Source organism: Rhinoderma darwinii, chromosome 2 (genome assembly GCF_050947455.1).
Source record: "Rhinoderma darwinii isolate aRhiDar2 chromosome 2, aRhiDar2.hap1, whole genome shotgun sequence".
Classification (NCBI taxonomy): Eukaryota; Metazoa; Chordata; class Amphibia; order Anura; family Rhinodermatidae; genus Rhinoderma; species Rhinoderma darwinii.
In genome coordinates, this window is record NC_134688.1 from 327,765,605 (window position 1) to 327,784,004 (window position 18,400).

General features: G+C 41.2%; 78 pseudogenes; all 78 read right to left on the minus strand.

The window, feature by feature from the left end:
* Positions 1-283: 283 nt before the first annotated feature.
* LOC142746928 (5S ribosomal RNA) lies at positions 284-402 on the minus strand (annotated as a pseudogene).
* A 253-nt stretch (positions 403-655) lies between these two features.
* LOC142747114 (5S ribosomal RNA) lies at positions 656-774 on the minus strand (annotated as a pseudogene).
* A 67-nt stretch (positions 775-841) lies between these two features.
* Positions 842-960, minus strand: LOC142745139 (5S ribosomal RNA; annotated as a pseudogene).
* A 253-nt stretch (positions 961-1,213) lies between these two features.
* LOC142745752 (5S ribosomal RNA) lies at positions 1,214-1,332 on the minus strand (annotated as a pseudogene).
* A 432-nt stretch (positions 1,333-1,764) lies between these two features.
* On the minus strand, positions 1,765-1,883 carry LOC142746767 (5S ribosomal RNA; annotated as a pseudogene).
* A 67-nt stretch (positions 1,884-1,950) lies between these two features.
* LOC142745344 (5S ribosomal RNA) lies at positions 1,951-2,069 on the minus strand (annotated as a pseudogene).
* A 67-nt stretch (positions 2,070-2,136) lies between these two features.
* Positions 2,137-2,255, minus strand: LOC142745842 (5S ribosomal RNA; annotated as a pseudogene).
* Positions 2,256-2,322: 67 nt separating this feature from the next.
* LOC142744635 (5S ribosomal RNA) lies at positions 2,323-2,441 on the minus strand (annotated as a pseudogene).
* A 67-nt stretch (positions 2,442-2,508) lies between these two features.
* LOC142746255 (5S ribosomal RNA) lies at positions 2,509-2,627 on the minus strand (annotated as a pseudogene).
* A 67-nt stretch (positions 2,628-2,694) lies between these two features.
* LOC142747374 (5S ribosomal RNA) lies at positions 2,695-2,813 on the minus strand (annotated as a pseudogene).
* Positions 2,814-2,880: 67 nt separating this feature from the next.
* On the minus strand, positions 2,881-2,999 carry LOC142744620 (5S ribosomal RNA; annotated as a pseudogene).
* A 254-nt stretch (positions 3,000-3,253) lies between these two features.
* LOC142746790 (5S ribosomal RNA) lies at positions 3,254-3,372 on the minus strand (annotated as a pseudogene).
* A 254-nt stretch (positions 3,373-3,626) lies between these two features.
* LOC142746226 (5S ribosomal RNA) lies at positions 3,627-3,745 on the minus strand (annotated as a pseudogene).
* A 67-nt stretch (positions 3,746-3,812) lies between these two features.
* Positions 3,813-3,931, minus strand: LOC142743991 (5S ribosomal RNA; annotated as a pseudogene).
* A 67-nt stretch (positions 3,932-3,998) lies between these two features.
* On the minus strand, positions 3,999-4,117 carry LOC142746417 (5S ribosomal RNA; annotated as a pseudogene).
* A 67-nt stretch (positions 4,118-4,184) lies between these two features.
* Positions 4,185-4,303, minus strand: LOC142745804 (5S ribosomal RNA; annotated as a pseudogene).
* Positions 4,304-4,370: 67 nt separating this feature from the next.
* Positions 4,371-4,489, minus strand: LOC142746267 (5S ribosomal RNA; annotated as a pseudogene).
* Positions 4,490-5,103: 614 nt separating this feature from the next.
* Positions 5,104-5,222, minus strand: LOC142746478 (5S ribosomal RNA; annotated as a pseudogene).
* A 67-nt stretch (positions 5,223-5,289) lies between these two features.
* LOC142747484 (5S ribosomal RNA) lies at positions 5,290-5,408 on the minus strand (annotated as a pseudogene).
* Positions 5,409-5,475: 67 nt separating this feature from the next.
* On the minus strand, positions 5,476-5,594 carry LOC142746062 (5S ribosomal RNA; annotated as a pseudogene).
* A 67-nt stretch (positions 5,595-5,661) lies between these two features.
* Positions 5,662-5,780, minus strand: LOC142747107 (5S ribosomal RNA; annotated as a pseudogene).
* Positions 5,781-5,847: 67 nt separating this feature from the next.
* On the minus strand, positions 5,848-5,966 carry LOC142746692 (5S ribosomal RNA; annotated as a pseudogene).
* A 67-nt stretch (positions 5,967-6,033) lies between these two features.
* On the minus strand, positions 6,034-6,152 carry LOC142746376 (5S ribosomal RNA; annotated as a pseudogene).
* Positions 6,153-6,219: 67 nt separating this feature from the next.
* On the minus strand, positions 6,220-6,338 carry LOC142746353 (5S ribosomal RNA; annotated as a pseudogene).
* Positions 6,339-6,405: 67 nt separating this feature from the next.
* On the minus strand, positions 6,406-6,524 carry LOC142744799 (5S ribosomal RNA; annotated as a pseudogene).
* Positions 6,525-6,777: 253 nt separating this feature from the next.
* On the minus strand, positions 6,778-6,896 carry LOC142746199 (5S ribosomal RNA; annotated as a pseudogene).
* A 67-nt stretch (positions 6,897-6,963) lies between these two features.
* Positions 6,964-7,082, minus strand: LOC142746520 (5S ribosomal RNA; annotated as a pseudogene).
* A 252-nt stretch (positions 7,083-7,334) lies between these two features.
* Positions 7,335-7,453, minus strand: LOC142745966 (5S ribosomal RNA; annotated as a pseudogene).
* Positions 7,454-7,520: 67 nt separating this feature from the next.
* LOC142746107 (5S ribosomal RNA) lies at positions 7,521-7,639 on the minus strand (annotated as a pseudogene).
* Positions 7,640-7,706: 67 nt separating this feature from the next.
* Positions 7,707-7,825, minus strand: LOC142744167 (5S ribosomal RNA; annotated as a pseudogene).
* Positions 7,826-8,078: 253 nt separating this feature from the next.
* Positions 8,079-8,197, minus strand: LOC142745431 (5S ribosomal RNA; annotated as a pseudogene).
* A 50-nt stretch (positions 8,198-8,247) lies between these two features.
* On the minus strand, positions 8,248-8,366 carry LOC142746275 (5S ribosomal RNA; annotated as a pseudogene).
* Positions 8,367-9,167: 801 nt separating this feature from the next.
* LOC142745508 (5S ribosomal RNA) lies at positions 9,168-9,286 on the minus strand (annotated as a pseudogene).
* A 67-nt stretch (positions 9,287-9,353) lies between these two features.
* LOC142744801 (5S ribosomal RNA) lies at positions 9,354-9,472 on the minus strand (annotated as a pseudogene).
* A 67-nt stretch (positions 9,473-9,539) lies between these two features.
* Positions 9,540-9,658, minus strand: LOC142744136 (5S ribosomal RNA; annotated as a pseudogene).
* Positions 9,659-9,725: 67 nt separating this feature from the next.
* LOC142744114 (5S ribosomal RNA) lies at positions 9,726-9,844 on the minus strand (annotated as a pseudogene).
* Positions 9,845-9,911: 67 nt separating this feature from the next.
* Positions 9,912-10,030, minus strand: LOC142746422 (5S ribosomal RNA; annotated as a pseudogene).
* A 253-nt stretch (positions 10,031-10,283) lies between these two features.
* LOC142746170 (5S ribosomal RNA) lies at positions 10,284-10,402 on the minus strand (annotated as a pseudogene).
* A 67-nt stretch (positions 10,403-10,469) lies between these two features.
* LOC142746365 (5S ribosomal RNA) lies at positions 10,470-10,588 on the minus strand (annotated as a pseudogene).
* Positions 10,589-10,655: 67 nt separating this feature from the next.
* Positions 10,656-10,774, minus strand: LOC142746487 (5S ribosomal RNA; annotated as a pseudogene).
* Positions 10,775-10,841: 67 nt separating this feature from the next.
* LOC142746171 (5S ribosomal RNA) lies at positions 10,842-10,960 on the minus strand (annotated as a pseudogene).
* Positions 10,961-11,027: 67 nt separating this feature from the next.
* LOC142746366 (5S ribosomal RNA) lies at positions 11,028-11,146 on the minus strand (annotated as a pseudogene).
* Positions 11,147-11,213: 67 nt separating this feature from the next.
* LOC142744745 (5S ribosomal RNA) lies at positions 11,214-11,332 on the minus strand (annotated as a pseudogene).
* Positions 11,333-11,399: 67 nt separating this feature from the next.
* LOC142745502 (5S ribosomal RNA) lies at positions 11,400-11,518 on the minus strand (annotated as a pseudogene).
* A 67-nt stretch (positions 11,519-11,585) lies between these two features.
* Positions 11,586-11,704, minus strand: LOC142745874 (5S ribosomal RNA; annotated as a pseudogene).
* A 67-nt stretch (positions 11,705-11,771) lies between these two features.
* Positions 11,772-11,890, minus strand: LOC142744766 (5S ribosomal RNA; annotated as a pseudogene).
* Positions 11,891-11,957: 67 nt separating this feature from the next.
* On the minus strand, positions 11,958-12,076 carry LOC142747387 (5S ribosomal RNA; annotated as a pseudogene).
* A 67-nt stretch (positions 12,077-12,143) lies between these two features.
* Positions 12,144-12,262, minus strand: LOC142745215 (5S ribosomal RNA; annotated as a pseudogene).
* Positions 12,263-12,329: 67 nt separating this feature from the next.
* LOC142745128 (5S ribosomal RNA) lies at positions 12,330-12,448 on the minus strand (annotated as a pseudogene).
* Positions 12,449-12,699: 251 nt separating this feature from the next.
* LOC142745151 (5S ribosomal RNA) lies at positions 12,700-12,818 on the minus strand (annotated as a pseudogene).
* A 67-nt stretch (positions 12,819-12,885) lies between these two features.
* On the minus strand, positions 12,886-13,004 carry LOC142744600 (5S ribosomal RNA; annotated as a pseudogene).
* A 67-nt stretch (positions 13,005-13,071) lies between these two features.
* LOC142743848 (5S ribosomal RNA) lies at positions 13,072-13,190 on the minus strand (annotated as a pseudogene).
* Positions 13,191-13,443: 253 nt separating this feature from the next.
* On the minus strand, positions 13,444-13,562 carry LOC142743992 (5S ribosomal RNA; annotated as a pseudogene).
* Positions 13,563-13,629: 67 nt separating this feature from the next.
* Positions 13,630-13,748, minus strand: LOC142746595 (5S ribosomal RNA; annotated as a pseudogene).
* Positions 13,749-13,815: 67 nt separating this feature from the next.
* On the minus strand, positions 13,816-13,934 carry LOC142746320 (5S ribosomal RNA; annotated as a pseudogene).
* Positions 13,935-14,001: 67 nt separating this feature from the next.
* On the minus strand, positions 14,002-14,120 carry LOC142745428 (5S ribosomal RNA; annotated as a pseudogene).
* A 66-nt stretch (positions 14,121-14,186) lies between these two features.
* LOC142747208 (5S ribosomal RNA) lies at positions 14,187-14,305 on the minus strand (annotated as a pseudogene).
* A 67-nt stretch (positions 14,306-14,372) lies between these two features.
* LOC142743755 (5S ribosomal RNA) lies at positions 14,373-14,491 on the minus strand (annotated as a pseudogene).
* Positions 14,492-14,558: 67 nt separating this feature from the next.
* On the minus strand, positions 14,559-14,677 carry LOC142745449 (5S ribosomal RNA; annotated as a pseudogene).
* A 67-nt stretch (positions 14,678-14,744) lies between these two features.
* Positions 14,745-14,863, minus strand: LOC142744353 (5S ribosomal RNA; annotated as a pseudogene).
* Positions 14,864-14,930: 67 nt separating this feature from the next.
* On the minus strand, positions 14,931-15,049 carry LOC142747139 (5S ribosomal RNA; annotated as a pseudogene).
* A 67-nt stretch (positions 15,050-15,116) lies between these two features.
* On the minus strand, positions 15,117-15,235 carry LOC142746281 (5S ribosomal RNA; annotated as a pseudogene).
* Positions 15,236-15,302: 67 nt separating this feature from the next.
* LOC142746292 (5S ribosomal RNA) lies at positions 15,303-15,421 on the minus strand (annotated as a pseudogene).
* Positions 15,422-15,488: 67 nt separating this feature from the next.
* Positions 15,489-15,607, minus strand: LOC142743993 (5S ribosomal RNA; annotated as a pseudogene).
* A 67-nt stretch (positions 15,608-15,674) lies between these two features.
* Positions 15,675-15,793, minus strand: LOC142744883 (5S ribosomal RNA; annotated as a pseudogene).
* A 67-nt stretch (positions 15,794-15,860) lies between these two features.
* On the minus strand, positions 15,861-15,979 carry LOC142746735 (5S ribosomal RNA; annotated as a pseudogene).
* Positions 15,980-16,046: 67 nt separating this feature from the next.
* LOC142745728 (5S ribosomal RNA) lies at positions 16,047-16,165 on the minus strand (annotated as a pseudogene).
* Positions 16,166-16,232: 67 nt separating this feature from the next.
* LOC142743954 (5S ribosomal RNA) lies at positions 16,233-16,351 on the minus strand (annotated as a pseudogene).
* A 253-nt stretch (positions 16,352-16,604) lies between these two features.
* On the minus strand, positions 16,605-16,723 carry LOC142743994 (5S ribosomal RNA; annotated as a pseudogene).
* A 67-nt stretch (positions 16,724-16,790) lies between these two features.
* LOC142744252 (5S ribosomal RNA) lies at positions 16,791-16,909 on the minus strand (annotated as a pseudogene).
* A 67-nt stretch (positions 16,910-16,976) lies between these two features.
* LOC142745066 (5S ribosomal RNA) lies at positions 16,977-17,095 on the minus strand (annotated as a pseudogene).
* A 67-nt stretch (positions 17,096-17,162) lies between these two features.
* On the minus strand, positions 17,163-17,281 carry LOC142746313 (5S ribosomal RNA; annotated as a pseudogene).
* A 67-nt stretch (positions 17,282-17,348) lies between these two features.
* On the minus strand, positions 17,349-17,467 carry LOC142745337 (5S ribosomal RNA; annotated as a pseudogene).
* A 67-nt stretch (positions 17,468-17,534) lies between these two features.
* On the minus strand, positions 17,535-17,653 carry LOC142746406 (5S ribosomal RNA; annotated as a pseudogene).
* A 67-nt stretch (positions 17,654-17,720) lies between these two features.
* On the minus strand, positions 17,721-17,839 carry LOC142746052 (5S ribosomal RNA; annotated as a pseudogene).
* Positions 17,840-17,906: 67 nt separating this feature from the next.
* Positions 17,907-18,025, minus strand: LOC142744512 (5S ribosomal RNA; annotated as a pseudogene).
* A 67-nt stretch (positions 18,026-18,092) lies between these two features.
* On the minus strand, positions 18,093-18,211 carry LOC142746425 (5S ribosomal RNA; annotated as a pseudogene).
* Positions 18,212-18,278: 67 nt separating this feature from the next.
* LOC142745067 (5S ribosomal RNA) lies at positions 18,279-18,397 on the minus strand (annotated as a pseudogene).
* Between the last annotated feature and the right edge of the window lie 3 nt (positions 18,398-18,400).

The following is an 18,400-nucleotide window of genomic DNA, read 5'->3' on the forward strand; positions in this document are numbered from 1 at the left end:
GCACATTTACGCTTAGAATGGCTATTAACTTTTAAAGCTTTAGACTATTTTTATTTTTAAACAATTGTGAAAGAAATTCTAAACGACATAATAAAAAGTCAACAGCACCACGGAAGCCCAGAAAGTCTCCCACACTGGTACTAGTGAGGTGTTAAAGTGTTATTGATCTGCGATTTGACGAGAAAAGGCACATTTCACCTAAGAATAGCCATTAACTTTTAAAGCTTTAGTTTATTATTATTTTTAATCGATTGTGAAACAAATTCTAAACGACATAATAAAAAGTCAACCGCACCACGGATTCCCAGACAGTCTCCCACATAGGTAATAGCAAGGCCTTAAGCTGTGTAACTTCTGCGATCTGACGAGAGCAGGCACATTCAGCCTAGAATGGCCATTGACGTTAAATGCTTTAATCCATAGTCCTATTTAATCTATTGTGAAACAAAATCTAAACGACATAATAAAAAGGCAACCGCACCACGGATTCCCAGACAGTCTCCCACACTGTTACTAGCGAGGCCTTAAGCTGTGTAACTTCTGTGATCTGACGAGAGCAGGCACAATCAGCTTAGAATGGCCATTGACTTTAAATGCTTTAATCCATAGTCCTTTTTAATCGATTGTGAAACAAAATCTAAACGACATAATAAAAAGTCAACTGCACCACGGATTCCCAGACAGTCTCCCACACTGTTACTAGCGAGGCCTTAAGCTGTGTAACTGCTGCGATCTGACGAGAGCAGGCACGTTCATCTTAGAATGGCCATTGACATTAAATGCTTTAATCCATAGTCCTTTTTAATCGATTGTGAAACAAATTCTAAACGACATAATAAAAAGTCAACCGCACCATGGATTCCCAGACAGTCTCCCACACTGGTACTAGCGAGGCCTTAAGCTGTGTAACTTCTGCGATCTGACGAGAGCAGGCACATTCAGCTTAGAATGGCCATTGACGATAACTGGTTTAATCCATAGTCCTATTTAATCTATTGTGAAACAAAATCTAAACGACATAATAAAAAGGCAACCGCACCACGGATTCCCAGACAGTCTCCCACACTGGTACTAGCGAGGCCTTAAGCTGTGTAACTCCTGCGATCTGTCGAGAGAAGGCACATTCAGCTTAGAATGGCCATTGACATTAAATACTTTAATCCATAGTCCTTTTTAATCGATTGTGAAACAAAATCTAAACGACATAATAAAAAGTCAACCGCACCACGGATTCCCAGACAGTCTCCCACACTGGTACTAGCAAGGCCTTAAGCTGTGTAACTTCTGCGATCTGACAAGAGCAGGCACATTCAGCTTAGAATGGCCATTGACATTAAATGCTTTAATCCATAGTCCATTTTAATCGATTGTGAAACAAATCTAAACGACATAATAAAAAGTCAACCGCACCTCGGACAGTCTCTCACACTCGTAGTAGCGAGGCCTTAAAGTGTTATATATCTGCGATTTGACGAGAAAAGGCACATTTAAGCTTAGAATGGCTATTAACTTTTAAAGCTTTAGTCTATTTTTATTTTTAAACAATTGTGAAAGAAATTCTAAACGACATAATAAAAAGTCAACAGCACCACGGAAGCCCAGAAAGTCTCCCACACTGGTACTAGCGAGGTGTTAAAGTGTTATTGACCTGCGATTTTACGAAAAAAGGCACATTTCACCTAAGAATAGCCATTAACTTTTAAAGCTTTAGTTTATTATTATTATTAATCGATTGTGAAACAAATTCTAAACGACATAATAAAAAGTCAACCGCACCATGGATTCCCAGACAGTCTCCCACACTGGTACTAGCGAGGCCTTAAGCAGTGTAACTTCTGCGATCTGACGAGAGCAAGCACATTCAGCTTAGAATGGCCATTGACATTAAATGCTTTAATCCATAGTCCTATTTAATCTATTGTGAAACAAAATCTAAACGACATAATAAAAAGTCAACCGCACCACGGATTCCCAGACAGTCTCCCACACTGGTACTAGCGAGGCCTTAAGCTGTGTAACTTATGCGATCTGACGAGAGCAGGCACATTCAGCTTAGAATGGCCATTGACATTAAAAGCCTTAATCCATAGTCCTATTTAATCTATTGTGAAACAAAATCTAAACGACATAATAAAAAGTCAAACGCACCACGGATTCCCAGACAGTCTCCCACACTGGTACTAGCAAGGCCTTAAGCTGTGTAACTTCTGCGATCTGACGAGAGCAGGGACATTCAGCTTAGAATGGCCATTGACTTTAAATGTTTTAATCCATAGTCCTTTTTAATCGATTGTGAAACAAAATCTAAACGACATAATAAAAATTCAACCGCACCACGGATTCCCAGACAGTCTCCCACACTGGTACTAGCGAGGCCTTAAGCTGTGTAATTTCTGCGATCTGACGAGAGCAGGCACATTCAGCTTAGAATGGCCATTGACATTAAATGCTTTAATCCATAGTCCTATTTAATCTATTGTGAAACAAAATCTAAACAACATAATAAAAAGTCAACCGCACCACGGATTCCCAGACAGTCTCCCACACTGGTACTAGCGAGGCCTTAAGCTGTGTAACTTCTGCGATCTGACGAGAGCAGGCACATTCAGCTTAGAATGGCCATTGACGTTAAATGCTTTAATCCATAGTCCTATTTAATCTATTGTGAAACAAAATCTAAACGACATAATAAAAAGTCAACCGCACCACGGATTCCCAGACAGTCTCCCACGCTGGTACTAGCGAGGCCTTAAGCTGTGTAACTTCTGCGATCTGACGAGAGCAGGCACATTCAGCTTAGAATGGCCATTGACATTAAATGCTTTAATCCATAGTCCTTTTTAATCGATTGTGAAACAAAATCTAAACGACATAATAAAAAGTCAACCGCACCACGGATTCCCAGACAGTCTCCCACACTGATACTAGCGAGGCCTTAAGCTGTGTAACTTCTGCGATCTGACGAGAGCAGGCACATTCAGCTTAGAATGGCCATTGACATTAAATGCTTTAATCCATAGTCCTTTTTAATCGATTGTGAAACAAAATCTAAACGACGTAATAAAAAGTCAACCGCACCTCGGATTCCCAGACAGTCTCCCACACTGGTACTAGCGAGGCCTTAAAGTGTTATATATCTGCGATTTGACGAGAAAATGCACATTTAAGCTTAGAATGGCTATTAACTTTTAAAGCTTTAGTCTATTTTTATTTTTAAACAATTGTGAAAGAAATTCTAAACGACATAATAAAACCTCAACTGCACCATGGATTCCCAGACAGTCTCCCACACTGGTACTAGCGAGGCCTTAAGCTGTGTAATTTCTGCGATCTGACGAGAGCAGGCACATTCAGCTTAGAATGGCCATTGACAATAACTGCTTTAATCCATAGTCCTATTTAATCTATTGTGAAACAAAATCTAAACGACATAATAAAAAAGCCAACCGCACCACGGATTCCCAGACAGTCTCCCACACTGGTACTAGCGAGGACTTAAGTTGTGTAACTTCTTCGATCTGACGATAGCAGGGACATTCAGCTTAGAATGGCCATTGACATTAAATGCTTTAATCCATAGTCCTTTTTAATCGATTGTGAAACAAAATCAAAACGACATAATAAAAAGGCAACCGCACCACGGATTCCCAGACAGTCTCCCACACTGGTACTAGCGAGGCCTTAAGTTGTGTAACTTCTGCGATCTGACGAGAGCAGGGACATTCAGCTTAGAATGGCCATTGACATTAAATGCTTTAATCCATAGTCCTTTTTAATCGATTGTGAAACAAAATCTAAACGACATAATAAAAAGTCAACCGCACCACGGATTCCCAGACAGTCTCCCACACTGGTACTAGCGAGGCCTTAAGCTGTGTAACTTCTGCGATCTGACGAGAGCAGGGACATTCAGCTTAGAATGGCCATTGACTTTAAATGTTTTAATCCATAGTCCTTTTTAATCGATTGTGAAACAAAATCTAAACTACATAATAAAAATTCAACCGCACCACGGATTCCCAGACAGTCTCCCACACTGGTACTAGCGAGGCCTTAAGCTGTGTAACTTCGGCGATCTGACGAGAGCAAGTACATTCAGCTTAGAATGGCCATTGACGTTAAATGCTTTAATCCATAGTCCTATTTAATCTATTGTGAAACAAAATCTAAACGACATAATAAAAAGGCAACCGCACCACGGATTCCCAGACAGTCTCCCACACTGGTACTAGCGAGGCCTTAAGTTGTGTAACTTCTGCGATCTGATGAGAGCAGGGACATTCAGCTTAGAATGGCCATTGACATTAAATGCTTTAATCCATAGTCCTTTTTAATCGATTGTGAAACAAAATCTAAACGACATAATAAAAAGTCAACCGCACCACGGATTCCCAGACAGTCTCCCACACTGGTACTAGCGAGGCCTTAAGCTGTGTAACTTCTGCGATCTGACGAGAGCAGGCACATTCAGCTTAGAATGGCCATTGACGTTAAATGCTTTAATCCATAGTCCTATTTAATCTATTGTGAAACAAAATCTAAACGACATAATAAAAAGTCAACCGCACCACAGATTCCCACGCTGGTACTAGCGAGGCCTTAAGCTGTATAACTTCTGCGACCTGACAAGAGCAGGCACATTCAGCTTAGAACGGCCATTGACATTAAATGCTTTAATCCATAGTCCATTTTAATCGATTGTGAAACAAATCTAAACGACATAATAAAAAGTCAACCGCACCTCGGATTCCCAGACAGTCTCTCACACTCGTACTAGCGAGGCCTTAAAGTGTTATATATCAGCGATTTGACGAGAAAAGGCACATTTAAGCTTAGAATGGCTATTAACTTTTAAAGCTTTAGTCTATTTTTATGTTTAAACAATTGTGAAAGAAATTCTAAACGACATAATAAAAAGTCAACAGCACCACGGAAGCCCAGGAAGTCTCCCACACTGGTACTAGCGAGGTGTTAAAGTGTTATTGATCTGCGATTTGACAAGAAAAGGCACATTTCACCTAAGAATAGCTATTAACTTTTAAAGCTTTAGTTTATTATTATTTTTAATCGATTGTGAAACAAATTCTAAACGACATAATAAAAAGGCAACCGCACCATGGATTCCCAGACAGTCTCCCACACTGGTACTAGCGAGGCCTTAAGCTGTGTAACTTCTGCGATCTAACGAGAGCAGGCACATTCAGCTTAGAATGGCTATTGACATTAAATGCTTTAATCAATAGTCCTTTTTAATCGATTGTGAAACAAAATCTAAACGACATAATAAAAAGTCAACTGCACCACGGATTCCCAGACAGTCTCCCACACTGGTACTAGCGAGGCCTTAAGCTGTGTAACTTCTGCGATCTGACGAGAGCAGGCACATTCAGCTTAGAATGGCCATTGACATCAAATGCTTTAATCCATAGTCCTTTTTAATCGATTGTGAAACAAAATCTAAACGACATAATAAAAAGTCGACCGCACCACGGATTCCCTGACAGTCTCCCACACTGGTACTAGCGAGGCCTTAAACTGTGTAACTTCTGCGATCTGACGAGAGCAGGCACATTCAGCTTAGAATGGCCATTGACATTAAATGCTTTAATCCATAGTCCTTTTTAATCGATTGTGAAACAAAATCTAAACGACATAATAAAAAGTCAACCGCACAACTGATTCCCAGACAGTCTCCCACACTGGTACTAGCGAGGCCTTAAGCTGTGTAACTTTTGCGATCTGACGAGAGCAGGCACATTCAGCTTAGAATGGCCATTGACGTTAAATGCTTTAATCCATAGTCCTATTTAATCTATTGTGAAACAAAATCTAAACGACATAATAAAAAGTCAACCGCACCACGGATTCCCAGACAGTCTCCCACACTGGTACTAGCGAGGCGTTAAGCTGTGTAACTTCTGCAATCTAACGAGAGCAGGTACATTCAGCTTAGAATGGCCATTGACATTAAATACTTTAATCCATAGTCCTTTTTAATCGATTGTGAAACAAAATCTAAACGACATAATAAAAAGTCAACCGCACCACGGATTCCCAGACAGTCTCCCACACTGGTACTAGCGAGGCCTTAAGCTGTGTAAATTCTGCGATCTGACGAGAGCAGGCACATTCAGCTTATAATGGCCATTGACATTGAAAGCCTTAATCCATAGTCCTATTTAATCTATTGTGAAACAAAATCGAAACAACATAATAAAAACTCAACCGCACCACGGATTCCCAGACAGTCTCCCACACTGGTACTAGCGAGGCCTTAAGCTGTGTAACTTCTGCGATCTGACGAGGGCAGGCACATTCAGCTTAGAATGGCCATTGACGTTAAATGCTTTAATCCATAGTCCTATTTAATCTATTGTGAAACAAAATCTAAACGACATAATAAAAATTCAACCGCACCACGGATTCCCAGACAGTCTCCCACACTGGTACTAGCGAGGCCTTAAGCTGTGTAACTTCTGCGATCTGACGAGAGCAGGCACATTCAGCTTAGAATGGCCATTGACGTTACATGCTTTAATCCATAGTCCTATTTAATCTATTGTGAAACAAAATCTAAACGACATAATAAAAAGGCAACCGCACCACGGATTCCCCGACAGTCTCCCACACTGGTACTAGCGAGGCGTTAAGCTGTGTAACTTCTGCGATCTAACGAGAGCAGGCACATTCAGCTTAGAATGGCCATAGACATTAAATGCTTTAATCCATAGTCCTTTTTAATCGATTGTGAAACAAAATCTAAACGACATAATAAAAAGTCAACCGCACCACGGATTCCCAGACAGTCTCCCACACTGGTACTAGCGAGTCCTTAAGCTGTGTAACTTCTGCGATCTGACGAGAGCAGGGACATTCAGCTTAGAATGGCCATTGACATTAAATGCTTTAATCCATAGTCCTTTTTAATCGATTGTGAAACAAAATCTAAACAACATAATAAAAAGTCAACTGCACCACGGATTCCCAGACAGTCTCCCACAATGGTACTAGCGAGGGCTTAAGCTGTGTAACTTCTGCGATCTGACGAGAGCAGGCACATTCAGCTTAGATTGGCCATTGACATTAAATGCTTTAATCCATAGTCCATTTTAATCGATTGTGAAACAAATCTAAACGACATAATAAAAAGTCAACTGCACCATGGATTCCCAGACAGTCTCCCACACTGGTACTAGCGAGGCATTAAGCTGTGTAACTTCTGCGATCTAACGAGAGCATGCACATTCAGCTTAGAATGGCCATTGACATTAAATGCTTTAATCCATAGTCCTTTTTAATCGATTGTGAAACAAAATCTAAACGACATAATAAAAAGTCAACCGCTCCACGGATTCCCAGACAGTCTCCCACACTGGTACTAGCGAGGCCTTAAGCTGTGTAACTTCTGCGATCTGACGAGAGCAGGCACATTCATCTTAGAATGGCCATTGACATTTAAAGCCTTAATCCATAGTCCTATTTAATCTATTGTGAAACAAAATCTAAACAACATAATAAAAAGTCAACCGCACCACGGATTCCCAGACAGTCTCCCACACTGGTACTAGCGAGGCCTTAAGCTGTGTAACTTCTGCGATCCGACAAGAGCAGGGACATTCAGCTTAGAATGGCCATTGACATTAAATGCTTTAATCCATAGTCCTTTTTAATCGATTGTGAAACAAAATCTAAACGACATAATAAAAATTCAACCGCACCACGGATTCCCAGAAAGTCTCCTACACTGGTACTAGCGAGGCCTTAAGCTGTGTAACTTCTGCGATCTGACGAGAGCAGGCACATTCAGCTTAGAATGGCCATTGACGTTACATGCGTTAATCCATAGTCCTATTTAATCTATTGTGAAACAAAATCTAAACGACATAATAAAAAGGAAACCGCACCACGGATTCCCAGACAGTCTCCCACACTGGTACTAGCGAGGCGTTAAGCTGTGTAACTTCTGCGATTTAACGAGAGCAGGCACATTCAGCTTAGAATGACCATTGACATTAAATGCTTTAATCCATAGTCCTTTTTAATCGATTGTGAAACAAAATCTAAACGACATAATAAAAAGTCAACCGCACCACGGATTCCCAGACAGTCTCCCACACTGGTACTAGCGAGGCCTTAAGCTGTGTAACGTCTGCGATCTGACGAGAGCAGGGACATTCAGCTAAGAATGGCCATTGACTTTAAATGCTTTAATCGATTGTGAAACAAAATCTAAACGACATAATAAAAATTCAACCGCACCACGGATTCCCAGACAGTCTCCCACACTGGTACTAGCGAGGCCTTAAGCTGTGTTACTTCTGCGTTCTGACGAGAGCAGGCACATTCAGCTTAGATTGGCCATTGACGTTAAATGCTTTAATCCATAGTCCTATTTAATCTATTGTGAAACAAAATCTAAACGACATAATAAAAAGTCAACCACACCACGGATTCCCAGACAGTCTCCCACACTGGTACTAGCGAGGGCTTAAGCTGTGTAACTTCAGCGATCTGACGAGAGAAGGCACATTCAGCTTAGAATGGCCATTGACGTTAAATGCTTTAATCCATAGTCCTATTTAATCTATTGTGAAACAAAATCTAAACGACATAATAAAAAGTCAACCGCACCACAGATTCCCACGCTGGTACTAGCGAGGCCTTAAGCTGTATAACTTCTGCGACCTGACAAGAGCAGGGACATTCAGCTTAGAACGGCCATTGACATTAAATGCTTTAATCCATAGTCCATTTTAATCGATTGTGAAACAAATCTAAACGACATAATAAAAAGTCAACCGCACCTCGGATTCCCAGACAGTCTCTCACACTCGTACTAGCGAGGCCTTAAAGTGTTATATATCAGCGATTTGACGAGAAAAGGCACATTTAAGCTTAGAATGGCTATTAACTTTTAAAGCTTTAGTCTATTTTTATTTTTAAACAATTGTGAAAGAAATTCTAAACGACATAATAAAAAGTCAACAGCACCACGGAAGCCCAGGAAGTCTCCCACACTGGTACTAGTGAGGTGTTAAAGTGTTATTGATCTGCGATTTGACGAGAAAAGGCACATTTCACCTAAGAATAGCTATTAACTTTTTAAAGCTTTAGTTTATTATTATTTTTAATCGATTGTGAAACAAAATCTAAACGACATAATAAAAAGTCAACCGCACCACGGATTCCCAGACAGTCTCCCACACTGGTACTAGCGAGGCCTTAAGCTGTGTAACTTCTGCGATCTGACAAGAGCAGGGACATTCAGCTTAGAATGGCCATTGACATTAAATGCTTTAATCCATAGTCCTTTTTAATCGATTGTGAAACAAAATCTAAACGACATAATAAAAATTCAACCGCACCACGGATTCCCAGACAGTCTCCCACACTGGTACTAGCGAGGCCTTAAGCTGTGTAACTTCTGCGATCTGACGAGAGCAGGCACATTCAGCTTAGAATGGCCATTGACATTAAATGCTGTAATCCATAGTCCTTTTTAATCGATTGTGAAACAAAATCTAAACGACATAATAAAAATTCAACAGCACCACGGTTTCCCAGACAGTCTCCCACACTGGTACTAGCGAGGCCTTAAGCTGTGTAACTTCTGCGCTCTGACGAGAGCAGGCACATTCAGCTTAGAATGGCCATTGACGTTAAATCCTTTAATCCATAGTCCTATTTAATCGATTGTGAAACAAAATCTAAACGACATAATAAAAAGTCAACCGCACCACGGACTCCCAGACAGTCTCCCACACTGGTACTAGCGAGGCCTTAAGCTGTGTAACTTCTGCGATCTGACGAGAGCAGGCACATTCAGCTTAGAATGGCCATTGACGTTAAATGCTCTAATCCATAGTCCTATTTAATCTATTGTGAAACAAAATCTAAACGACATAATAAAAAGTAAACCACACCACGGATTCCCAGACAGTCTCCCACACTGGTACTAGCGAGGCCTTAAGCTGTGTAACTGCTGCGATCTAACGAGAGCAGGCACATTCAGCTTAGAATGGCCATTGACATTAAATGCTCTAATCCATAGTCCTATTTAATCTATTGTGAAACAAAATCTAAACGACATAATAAAAAGTCAACCGCACCACGGATTCCCAGACAGTCTCTCACACTGATACTAGCGAGGCCTTAAGCTGTGTAACTTCTGCGATCTGACGAGAGTAGGCACATTCAGCTTAGAATGGCCATTGACGTTAAATGTTCTAATCCATAGTCCTATTTAATCTATTGTGAAACAAAATCTAAACGACATAATAAAAAGTCAACCGCACCACGGATTCCCAGACAGTCTCCCACACTGGTACTAGCGAGGCGTTAAGCTGTGTAACTTCTGCGATCTAACGAGAGCAGGCACATTCAGCTTAGAATGGCCATTGACATTAAATGCTTTAATCCATAGTCCTTTTTAATCGATTGTGAAACAAAATCTAAACGACATAATAAAAAGTCAACCGCACCACAGATTCCCAGACAGTCTCCCACACTGGTACTAGCAAGGCCTTAAGCTGTGTAACTTCTGCGATCTGACGAGAGCAGTCACATTCAGCTTAGAATGGCCATTGACATTAAAAGCCTTAATCCATAGTCCTATTTAATCTATTGTGAAACAAAATCTAACCAACATAATAAAAAGTCAACCGCACCACGGATTCCCAGACAGTCTCTCACACTGATACTAGCGAGGCCTTAAGCTGTGTAACTTCTGCGATCTGACGAGAGCAGGCACATTCAGCTTAGAATGGCCATTGACGTTAAATGTTCTAATCCATAGTCCTATTTAATCTATTGTGAAACAAAATCTAAACGACATAATAAAAAGTCAACCGCACCACGGATTCCCAGACAGTCTCCCACACTGGTACTAGCGAGGCGTTAAGCTGTGTAACTTCTGCGATCTAACGAGAGCAGGCACATTCAGCTTAGAATGGCCATTGACTTTAAATGCTTTAATCCATAGTCCTTTTTAATCGATTGTGAAACAAAATCTAAACGACATAATAAAAAGTCAACCGCACCACAGATTCCCAGACAGTCTCCCACACTGGTACTAGCAAGGCCTTAAGCTGTGTAACTTCTGCGATCTGACGAGAGCAGTCACATTCAGCTTAGAATGGCCATTGACATTAAAAGCCTTAATCCATAGTCCTATTTAATCTATTGTGAAACAAAATCTAACCAACATAATAAAAAGTCAACCGCACCACGGATTCCCAGACAGTCTCCCACACTGGTACTAGCGAGGTCTTAAGCTGTGTAACTTCTGCGATCTGACGAGAGCAGGGACATTCAGCTTAGAATGGCCATTGACATTAAATGCTTTAATCCATAGTCTTTTTTAATCGATTGTGAAACAAAATCTAAACGACATAATAAAAATTCCACCGCACCACGGATTCCCAGACAGTCTCCCACACTGGTACTAGCGAGGCCTTAAGCTGTGTAACTTCTGCGTTCTGACGAGAGCAGGCACATTCAGCTTAGAATGGCCATTGACGTTAAATGCTTTAATCCATAGTCCTATTTAATCTATTGTGAAAAAAAATCTAAACGACATAATAAAAAGTCAACCGCACCACGGATTCCCAGACAGTCTCCCACACTGGTACTAGCGAGGCCTTAAGCTGTGTAACTTCTGCGATCTGACGAGAGCAGGGACATTCAGCTTAGAATGGTCATTAACATTAAATGCTTTAATCCATAGTCCTTTTTAATCGATTGTGAAACAAAATCTAAACGACATAATAAAAAGTCAACCGCACCACGGATTCCCAGACAGTCTCCCACACTGGTACTAGGGAGGCCTTAAGCTGTGTAATTTCTGCGATCTGACGAGAGCAGGCACATTCAGCTTAGAATGGCCATTGACATTAAATGCTGTAATCCATAGTCCTTTTTAATCGATTGTGAAACAAAATCTAAACGACATAATAAAAATTCAACAGCACCACGGATTCCCAGACAGTCTCCCACACTGGTACTAGCGAGGCCTTAAGCTGTGTAACTTCTGCGTTCTGACGAGAGCAGGCACATTCAGCTTAGAATGGCCATTGACGTTAAATGCTTTAATCCATAGTCCTATTTAATCGATTGTGAAACAAAATCTAAACAACATAATAAAAAGTCAACCTCACCACGGATTCCCAGACAGTCTCCCACACTGGTACTAGCGAGGCCTTAAGCTGTGTAACTTCTGCGATCTGACGAGAGCAGGCACATTCAGCTTAGAATGGCCATTGACGTTAAATGCTCTAATCCATAGTCCTATTTAATCTATTGTGAAACAAAATCTAAACGACATAATAAAAAGTAAACCGCACCACGGATTCCCAGACAGTCTCCCACACTGGTACTAGCGAGGCCTTAAGCTGTGTAACTTCTGCGATCTAACGAGAGCAGGCACATTCAGCTTAGAATGGCCATTGACATTAAATGCTCTAATCCATAGTCCTATTTAATCTATTGTGAAACAAAATCTAAACGACATAATAAAAAGGCAACCACACCACGGATTCCCAGACAATCTCCCACACTGGTACTAGCGAGGCGTTAAGCTGTGTAACTTCTGCGATCTGACGAGAGCAGGGACATTCAGCTTAGAATGGCCATTGACATTAGAAGACTTAATCCATAGTCCTATTTAATCTATTGTGAAACAAAATCTAAACAACATAAAAAAGTCAACCACACCACGGATTCCCAGACAGTCTCCCACACTGGTACTAGCGAGGCCTTAAGCTGTGTAACTTCTGCGATCTGACGAGAGCAGGGACATTCAGCTTAGAATGGACATTGACATTAAAGGCTTTAATCCATAGTCCTTTTTAATCGATTGTGAAACAAAATCTAAACGACATAATAAAAATTCAACCGCACCACGGATTCCCAGACAGTCTCCCACACTGGTACTAGTGAGGCCTTAAGCTGTGTAACTTCTGCGTTCTGACGAGAGCAGGCACATTCAGCTTAGAATGGCCATTGACGTTAAATGCTTTAATCCATAGTCCTATTTAATCTATTGTGAAACAAATTCTAAACGACATAATAAAAAGTCAACCGCACCACGGATTCCCAGACAGTCTCCCACACTGGTACTAGCGAGGCCTTAAGCTGTGTAACTTCTGCGTTCTGACGAGAGCAGGCACATTCAGCTTAGAATGGCCATTGACATTAAATGCTTTAATCCATAGTCCTATTTAATCTATTGTGAAAAAAAATCTAAACGACATAATAAAAAGTCAACCACACCATGGATTCCCAGACAGTCTCCCACACTGGTACTAGCGAGGCGTTAAGCTGTGTAATTTCTGCGATCTAACGAGAGCAGGCACATTCAGCTTAGAATGGCCATTGACATTAAATGCTTTAATCCATAGTCCTTTTTAATCGATTGTGAAACAAAATCTAAACGACATAATAAAAAGTCAACCGCACCACGGATTCCCAGACAGTCTCCCACACTGGTACTAGCGAGGCCTTAAGCTGTGTAACTTCTGCGATCTGACGAGAGCAGGGACATTCAGCTTAGAATGGCCATTGACATTAAATGCTTTAATCCATAGTCCTTTTTAATCGATTGTGAAACAAAATCTAAACGACATAATAAAAATTCAGCCGCACCACGGATTCCCAGACAGTCTCCCACACTGGTACTAGCGAGGCCTTAAGCTGTGTAACTTCTGCGATCTGACGAGAGCAGGGACATTCAGCTTAGAATGGCCATTGACATTATATGCTGTAATCCATAGTCCTTTTTAATCGATTGTGAAACAAAATCTAAACGACATAATAAAAATTCAACCGCACCACGGATTCCCAGACAGTCTCCCACACTGGTACTAGCGAGGCCTTAAGATGTGTAACTGCTGCGTTCTGACGAGAGCAGGCACATTCAGCTTAGAATGGCCATTGATGTTAAATGCTTTCATCCATAGTCCTATTTAATCTATTGTGAAACAAAATCTAAACGACATAATAAAAAGTCAACCGCACCACGGATTCCCAGACAGTCTCCCACACTGGTACTAGAGAGGCCTTAAGCTGTGTAACTTCTGCGATCTGACGAGAGCAGGCACATTCAGCTTAGAATGGCCATTGAAGTTAAATGCTTTAATCCATAGTCCTATTTAATCTATTTGAAACAAAATGAAAACGACATAATAAAAAGTCAACCGCACCACGGATTCCCAGACAGTCTCCCACACTGGTACTAGCGAGGCGTTAAGCTGTGTAACTTCTGCGATCTAACGAGGGCAGGCACATTCAGCTTAGAATGGCCATTGACATTAAATGCTTTAATCCATAGTCCTTTTTAATCGATTGTGAAACAAAATCTAAACAACATAATAAAAAGTCAACCGCACCACGGATTCCCAGAAAGTCTCCCACACTGGTACTAGCGAGGCCTTAAGCTGTGTAACTTCTGCGATCTGACGAGAGCAGGGACATTCAGCTTAGAATGGCCATTGACATTAAATGCTTTAATCCATAGTCCTTTTTAATCGATTGTGAAACAAAATCTAAACGACATAATAAAAATTCAACCGCACCACGGATTCCCAGACAGTCTCCCACACTGGTACTAGCGAGGCCTTAAGCTGTGTAACTTCTGCGTTCTGCCGGGAGCAGGCACATTCAGCTTAGAATGGCCATTGACGTTAACTGCTTTAATCCATAGTCCTATTTAATCTATTGTGAAACAAAATCTAAACGACATAATAAAAAGTCAACCGCACCACGGATTCCCAGAGAGTCTCCCACATTGGTACTAGCGAGGCCTTAAGCTGTGTAACTTCTGCGATCTGATGAGAGCAGGCACATTCAGCTTAGAATGGCCATTGAAGTTAAATGCTTTAATCCATAGTCCTATTTAATCGATTGTGAAACAAAATCTAAACGACATAATAAAAAGTCAACCGCACCACGGATTCCCAGACAGGCTCTCACACTGGTACTAGCGAGGCCTTAAGCTGTGTAACTTCTGCGATCTGACGAGAGCAGGCACATTCAGCTTAGAAAGGCCATTGACATTAAAAGCCTTAATCCATAGTCCTATTTAATCTATTGTGAAACAAAATCTAAACAACACAATAAAAAGTCAACCGCACCACGGATTCCCAGACAGTCTCCCACACTGGTACTAGCGAGGCCTTAAGCTGTGTAACTTCTGCGATCTGACGAGAGCAGGCACATTCAGCTTAGAATGGCCATTGACATTAAATGCTTTAATCCATAGTCCTTTTTAATCGATTGTGAAACAAAAGCTAAACGACATAATAAAAAGTCAACCGCACCACGGATTCCCAGACAGTCTCCCACACTGGTACTAGCGAGGCCTTAAGCTGTGTAACTTCTGCGATCTGACGAGAGCAGGCACATTCAGCTTAGAATGGCCATTGACATTAAATGCTTTAATCCATAGTCCTTTTTAATCGATTGTGAAACAAAATCTAAACGACATAATAAAAAGTCAACCGCACCACGGATTCCCAGACAGTCTCCCACACTGGTACTAGCGAGGCCTTAAGCTGTGTAACTTCTGCGATCTGACGAGAGCAGGGACATTCAGCTTAGAATGGCCATTGACATTAAATGCTTTAATCCATAGTCCTTTTTAATCGATTGTGAAACAAAATCTAAACGACATAATAAAAAGTCAACCGCACCACGGTTTCCCAGACAGTCTCCCACACTGATACTAGCGAGGCCTTAAGCTGTGTAACTTCTGCGATCTGACGAGAGCAGGCACATTCAGCTTAGAATGGCCATTGACGTTAAATGCTCTAATCCATAGTCCTATTTAATCTATTGTGAAACAAAATCTAAACGACATAATAAAAAGTCAACCGCACCACGGATTCCCAGACAGTCTCCCACACTGGTACTAGCGAGGCGTTAAGCTGTGTAACTTCTGCGATCTAACGAGAGCAGGCACATTCAGCTTAGAATGGTCGTTGACATTAAATGCTTTAATCCATAGTCCTTTTTAATCGATTGTGAAACAAAATCTAAACGACATAATAAAAAGTCAACCGCACCACAGATTCCCAGACAGTCTCCCACACTGGTACTAGCGAGGCCTTAAGCTGTGTAACTTCTGCGATCTGACGAGAGCAGTCACATTCAGCTTAGAATGGCCATTGACATTAAAAGCCTTAATCCATAGTCCTATTTAATCTATTGTGAAACAAAATCTAACCAACATAATAAAAAGTCAACCGCACCACGGATTCCCAGACAGTCTCCCACACTGGTACTAGCGAGGCCTTAAGCTGTGTAACTTCTGCGTTCTGACGAGAGCAGGCACATTCAGCTTAGAATGGCCATTGACGTTAAATGCTTTAATCCATAGTCCTATTTAATCTATTGTGAAAAAAAATCTAAACGACATAATAAAAAGTCAACCGCACCACGGATTCCCAGACAGTCTCCCACACTGGTACTAGCGAGGCGTTAAGCTTTGTAACTTCTGCGATCTAACGAGAGCAGGCACATTCAGCTTAGAATGGCCATTGACATTAAATGCTTTAATCCATAGTCCTTTTTAATCGATTGTGAAACAAAATCTAAACGACATAATAAAAAGTCAACCGCACCACGGATTCCCAGACAGTCTCCCACACTGGTACTAGCGAGGCCTTAAGCTGTGTAACTTCTGCGATCTGACGAGAGCAGGGACATTCAGCTTAGAATGGCCATTGACATTAAATGCTGTAATCCATAGTCCTTTTTAATCGATTGTGAAACAAAATCTAAACGACATAATAAAAATTCAACCGCACCACGGATTCCCAGACAGTCTCCCACACTGGTACTAGCGAGGCCTTAAGCTGTGTAACTTCTGCGTTCTGACGAGAGCAGGCACATTCAGCTTAGAATGGCCATTGATGTTAAATGCTTTAATCCATAGTCCTTTTTAATCGATTGTGAAACAAAATCTAAACGACATAATAAAAAGTCAACTGCACCACGGATTCCCAGACAGTCTCCCACACTGGTACTAGCGAGGCCTTAAGCTGTGTAACTTCTGCGATCTGACGAGAGCAGGGACATTCAGCTTAGAATGGCCATTGAAGTTAAATGCTTTAATCCATAGTCCTATTTAATCTATTGTGAAACAAAATCTAAACGACATAATAAAAAGTCAACCGCACCACGGATTCCCAGACAGTCTCCCACACTGGTACTAGCGAGGCCTTAAGCTGTGAAACTTCTGCGATCTGACGAGAGCAGGCACATTCAGCTTAGAATGGCCATTGAAGTTAAGTGCTTTAATCCATAGTCCTATTTAATCTATTGTGAAACAAAATCTAAACGACATAATAAAAATTCAACCGCACCACGGATTCCCAGACAGTCTCCCACACTGGTACTAGCGAGGCCTTAAGCTGTGTAACTTCTGCGATCTGACGAGAGCAGGGACATTCAGCTTAGAATGGCCATTGACATTAAATGCTTTAATCCATAGTCCTTTTTAATCGATTGTGAAACAAAATCTAAACGACATAATAAAAAGTCAACCGAACCACGGATTCCCAGACAGTCTCCCACACTGATACTAGCGAGGCCTTAAGCTGTGTAACTTCTGCGATCTGACGAGAGCAGGCACATTCAGCTTAGAATGGCCATTGACGTTAAATGCTCTAATCCATAGTCCTATTTAATCTATTGTGAAACAAAATCTAAACGACATAATAAAAAGTCAACCGCACCACTGATTCCCAGACAGTCTCCCACACTGGTACTAGCGAGGCCTTAAGCTGTGTAACTTCTGCGATCTGACGAGAGCAGTCACATTCAGCTTAGAATGGCCATTGACATTAAAAGCCTTAATCCATAGTCCTATTTAATCTATTGTGAAACAAAATCTAACCAACATAATAAAAAGTCAACCGCACCACAGATTCCCAGACAGTCTCCCACACTGGTACTAGCGAGGCCTTAAGCTGTGTAACTTCTGCGATCTGACGAGAGCAGGGACATTCAGCTTAGAATGGCCATTGACATTAAATTCTTTAATCCATAGTCTTTTTTAATCGATTGTGAAACAAAATCTAAACGACATAATAAAAATTCAACCGCACCACGGATTCCCAGACAGTCTCCCACACTGGTACTAGCGAGGCCTTAAGCTGTGTAACTTCTGCGATCTGACAAGAGCAAGTACATTCAGCTTAGAATGGCCATTGACGTTAAATGCTTTAATCCATAGTCCTTTTTAATCGATTGTGAAACAAAATCTAAACGACATAATAAAAAGTCAACTGCACCACGGATTCCCAGACAGTCTCCCACACTGGTACTAGCGAGGCCTTAAGCTGTGTAACTTCTGCGATCTGACGAGAGCAGGGACATTCAGCTTAGAATGGCCATTGAAGTT